This window comes from Impatiens glandulifera, unplaced genomic scaffold, assembly GCF_907164915.1.
Source record: "Impatiens glandulifera unplaced genomic scaffold, dImpGla2.1, whole genome shotgun sequence".
Classification (NCBI taxonomy): domain Eukaryota; kingdom Viridiplantae; phylum Streptophyta; class Magnoliopsida; order Ericales; family Balsaminaceae; genus Impatiens; species Impatiens glandulifera.
This window is the reverse complement of record NW_025919133.1, coordinates 24844-30843: the sequence shown is the minus strand read 5'-3', so window position 1 is coordinate 30843 and position 6000 is coordinate 24844.

Below are 6000 nucleotides of genomic sequence, written 5' to 3'. Positions count from 1 at the left end.
AAATAAATTGTGAACAAATTTAGGGGTGGAAATGACTTAAGATGATAGTTAACAGGTAAAAGGTTTACATGAGCTTGACTTTGGGAACTCATCTAATATTCGAGATTATCTCGAGCTCATATAATAAATGCTCAAAAAAATTTATGTTAATTCATTAAAATCTAAAACAAATAATTTTTCTTCACTTTTCATTAAAGTCTAAATTACAAGCCCACATTATTATATTATATTGTCCCATAAGTCAAAAATAAAAACCATAATTCACTAATCAATCATCATTGTTATAATATATTATATTATTGTTATAATATAATATATATATATATATATTACAATTCTTAACCGTTAGGGTTGGTTATTTGTCTATTTCAATTTCTGTTATTTGCCTATCACATTTTGTTCAATCTCTTTTCCCTCTTTGAGCAGTTGTAATTAAATATTTTTTGTGGGTTTAGCTCATATATAATATGAACTCGCCCAATTGCAAATACTTATTATGAAAAACTTATCTTATTGTATTTTATTTTCCCTTGTCGTCTTCAATTCTTAGACTATTAGGCATACAATCAGTATTCTCTTCTCATCCCTATTTTATCTTCTTTTTCTGGATCCCTTAATTTCTTGTTCACCTAACTCTTCTACAGCCCTTTGAATAATAAATTTATAGTCTTGGTCCTTGAGATCAAGAACTTTTAACCTCAGCTACAGATTTAAATCGTAACAACTTGGTATTTGAGCCAGGAGGATCTAAGATGATAGAAATCTAACAACAAGCAGAGATGATGCTCTTAAAGCCTTAATCGAAAGCCTGACCCAATAATCAATTTTTATGCAAGTTGCCCTGTAAAAGAACATGACTGAATTGAGTAATAATATGGACAAAAGGTTCAATGCCATAAAAGAGAGATTGGCATCCATAGAAGGTGGTGGGTCTGTTCTTGGCCAAGATCCCCGCACCAGAGTTTATGATGATGTTTATTACCATGTCCTTACCCCCGAATAAGCCCTTCCATCCTGGCCAACAGGTCCTCCGAACTGGCTCACTAAGATTGATTTCCCTCAGTTCGATGGGACAATGTGGAGGGCTTACTTATATACTGAGTAGTTCTTTAAGGTGGACAAGACTAATTATGCAAACTTAACATTTCTCTCATTCACTTTACTGGTGAAGCAAGAATGTGGTATGTGTCATATGTCCAACAATGCAACCAAAGAGAAGCCATGACGTGGTAGGTGTTCAAGAGAAACCTCTTACTACAATTCGGGCATTCCATATATGAAACCCCCATAAGACAATTAATGAACTTGTTAGTTCTGTTCAAGAATACAATCTCCAATACATGTCAATTTCCCAAAAAATGTATAGTATGCCGAGGGAGTATGTTATAGACTGCTACATGTCTAGGTTTAGGGAGGAAATTGCAAATTGTATCAGGCTGTGGTTTCCCTAAACCTTAAATGAAGCCATGTCGATGGTCAAGGTCCAAGAAGCGACATGCAGGTCCTTGTTGAGTAACGGAAAATTGTACAGCGATGAATTGTCATTGTTGCTTAAGCCATCCAATGTTAACGTGGTCTGGCTAAGCACCAACCGGACTACCGACCTCAAGCCTTCTTCCTATGCGAATTCTTCCAGCATAAACTAGGAATACATGAAGCAAATAGACTCAGTTGTAATGGATAAAAAGAGGAAGAAAGGTCTGTGTTACATTTGCAATGAAAAGTGGGAATCCAACCACAAGTGTAAATCAAAGTTATTCATGATCTCGACTAATGACCAAAAAAGACTTACTATATTTCCAAAAACCCACTCTAGAGAGTACAAATATTTTTAACATTATATAATCTATTTGGGGATGAGCTCGATTCAATATTTATTAGCTTGACTCGAACGAGTTTATAAATTTGAGTTTGAGCTCGACTCGACTATTTACCAACAAGCTTAACTTGACTTGAAAAACTTGAACTAAACTTAAATTTTAAACTTGAACCGGAGCTCAAGCTGAAATTTGATCTTAAATAAGCTTCATAACAACAGTTATCAAATAGAATACTCCACTTCTGACCTGAAGAGAAATAGTTGAGTAACTTGAGTTTACAGATTTTCTAAAGAAATAATATGAATAAATAAAGCGAAAAAAGTTGGAAGAGTGATTGTAAATAAGTGAAGAGGAAAAAATACATGTAAATAAGTGATATAAATGATAAAAAGAAATATACTTTAAAATGTATGATATGATTGTTAGAATATATTATATTATTATTGTTATAATATAATATAGGGCAAATTATCTAGGCGACCCTTTAATTACTCTAATTGCTTACTTTGAGCTTTCGAATTGTCACTTCAACTTTTAAAAATGTCATCAATGACTCTTTCTGTCAATTTTTTGGTAAATATAACGGCTTAAGCTTAAATATTATTATATATTATATTTAATCATTATTTTTTTATATGTATATATATAATTATTAAATCTCTTATTTATATATATATATATATATATATATATATATATTATTTATTTTATCTATAGATATTCTATATCTATATTTATATAAATAAAACAAAATTTTAAAAATAATTTATAATATATATAATTTATATATATTATTTTTAATCATTAATTTTCATAATTATACAAATAATTATTAAATATATATATATATAATATTTATATATATTTTAAAAAATAATTTGAAGGTTAAAGTAAGTGAATATATATATATATATATATATATATAATAATTATATATATATATAAAAATTAATGATAAAAAATAAAAAAATATATAATATATATATTATATATAATATATATATATATATATATATAATATTTAGCTAGAACGGTTAAATATAACAAAAATTGACAGAATGGCTATTGGTGACCTTTTCTAAAAGTTTGAGTGGTGATTTGTTTCAAAAATAATTTAAGGGCTAAAGGTATGTAATCGAAGTAATTGGAGGGCAACCTAGGTAATTTTCCCTATAATATATTGCGTAGATATGTTTGTGTAATTTATTGTTACGATTTAAATCTATAAATGGGGTTAAGAGTTCTTGATCTCAAGGATCAAAACTAAATCTATTATTCAAGGGCAACAAAAGAGTTAGGAGAACAAGAAATTAAGGGGTATAAAAAGAAGATGAGGTAGAGATGAGAAGAGAATAATGTTAGTACGCCTAATAGTCCGAGAATTAAAGACGGTGAGGGAAAATTAAAATATAGTAAGCTAAGTTTTCAAAATCTCATTCCTAACTGCAATTGGGGTGAGTTCAGCTTATATATGAGCCAAAGACACAAAAGTATTCGGTTACAACTACTCAAAGAGGGAAAAGGGATTTAATAAAATGTGGTTTACAAATAACAAAAAATGAAACAGACATATAACCAACCCTAACTGTCCAAAATTGTAACATTATCTCCCCTTTCAAATATTCGTCGTCCTTGACAAATAGACCTTGGCATGGTCACTCTCCAATGCCCATCCTCTAATCTCTAAAGAGAACTATTTTCTCTTGCTGTTATACAACTGTTTAATGTGATTCTGAGATATTTTCAATAGGGTCATAAGGGGTTAGTCTATGGAACCGTAATTTTTGATAAACCTTCGATAACATCCTTTCAATTGTTTTACTTATTGTGGAACCGACCATTTCCTCATTGTCTTTAGCTTTTCATAGTTAGTAGTCACTCCATTTTCATTCAATATATGACTCATGTAGGAAATTTTTTTGCACCCTAAGTTACATTTTCTTTTGTTGATGAATAACGTTTATTGTTGCAATGTTGTCATGACTTGGTGTAGATATAAAAAAAAACTCCTTCTAGCTCCGACTATATACTAGGGTGTCATTGATAATCCAGTACAAGTACTTCTTTCGGACCAGCACCACATAGGCAATAAATGGGTCATGGCTTCTAATTACTCCCTTGCCCAGCAAATAAATAATCAATTGCTCATTTTTTTTCGTAGTATGAGCACATGCACACAGCTTTTGTTCTTCTTTGAATGGAATTCGTTATTTTTAAATTGAGTAATGATAGAAAGAGTTTAAAAATATTATCTGTAACAAATAAGAGTAAGAGGGATATTCTTTTAAGTTTTTTATTATTATATGATTTGATATCCTAATTTTTTAATGGAGGAATTAAATAATGATACTCTAGCTATTGTTAAATGAATTCATGTTTTATCTTAAAAAAATAACCAATTTTTTTCTCTTTTTATTTTTTATTATTAAATAATAAATTTAATTATGTATTTAAATATTTAAATATTTAAATATATATATATATATAATATTATGAATAAATTATATAATTTAAAAAATATATTTTATAATGTAGATACTGTATGATGAATATAGAGAGAGATATTTTTTATAAAATTATAAATTAATTAATATATTAATATTTTAAAATAATTGTACACTAGTATTTTTTTTTAAAATATTTAGGCTTTATTCAGTTTAGCTGGAAAGAGAGAAAATGATACTATTTTAGTATTTTAATTAATGAATTAATTGATTGGATGAATGAGAATAAAAGTGAGTGATATTTGATTTTGTTAGATTATTTGGAAAATCCAAATTTGAACTAAGCCAACAACATAGGAGAAGAACTTTATTTATTTTATTATTATTATTATTATTAGGAGATGATTTAATATTCTCATTTTTCAAGCACAATAAAATAAAGTTACTCTTTCTTATTTTCTATCACAATAAAGTGGATTTCTTTCTTTTTCTTTTCTCTCACTTTCATTTCACCATACCAACTTAAATTCTAAAAGCCTAAGCTTTTATATTTTACAGTATATAGTACTAATATAATTACAAACTATATTAGTTATTAAGATATATAAATTATATAGATTATATGTGTTTGGTTAGATATATAAAAGAGATATATATTGTATATAATTTATAATTTTGTGTTTGTTTAGTGGTATAAGAAAAGTAATAAAAATAATAAAAGACTTTTTTACCCTTTATTTATATAAATATTTTAATTATTATTTTAATATTTTCTGAACCAATTCATGCCGCTTCTCCCTGAACTAATTTCAACAACTTCTCATATATATCTATTTTCCTCTCAACTTCATCTTCATCCATTTATCCATTCGGTTAAGAATCCCTATCCACAGATTTACAAAAACTTGATCTACCAAAAATCCTCCAGGAACGGCAGTAGAACTGCAGAACTACATAAGGAATTGCATCAACACTTTAGATATTAACTTAACCAACAATAAAAGAGACGTTTTCATGTCCCTGTACTATTTCAGAAACTGTTCTTCCACAATTTCTAACCAAATTTCTAACAATTAATTTAAATATCACCAGATCAAAACAATCCACCATATCACATATGGTCTAATCAAGCTCATTGCAACATGGTTTCTAACTTGTTCACATATTTTCCTCAACCCATACTTTCTCACCCCTACAACAGCATCAACCACATCTCTTATTTATAAACCCTCTTCATAAACACCACATCATTTTGCTAGATAGATAACTGATATTCAACTTGCAATGACTGGAGAAGCTCGTCAGTCAGATCTTCTTTCTATGGAAGCAACCGATGAAATATTCTCAGTAGCTCAAAAATAACATTTTCCACCAAAGGACAGGTCATTGAAGTTGACTGGACAATATTAGCTATGAGTTCAAAAATACTTTGCCAAAGAAGGATAATTATGTAGCGGTTATTTAATGTGATTGTAATTAATAATTCAAGGCAGAAGACAGCAATCGCTTCGTCCTCTAGAAGATTATTATCTCCCTTACTACGTCATTTAATAGCAAAGATTGGAGCCTAAATGAGTTGTAAGAGCGTTTCAGATTGCAGAAATTTGCTTTCAGCAAGTATGCAATCTATATGTCATTCTTGAATCATGTTGATAATAGACCTATGGGTTGCAAGCTCTTCTTCTATCGGTTGTGGCGATGGCTCCTCTTTATCAAGATTCAAGAGTTCATCAAAG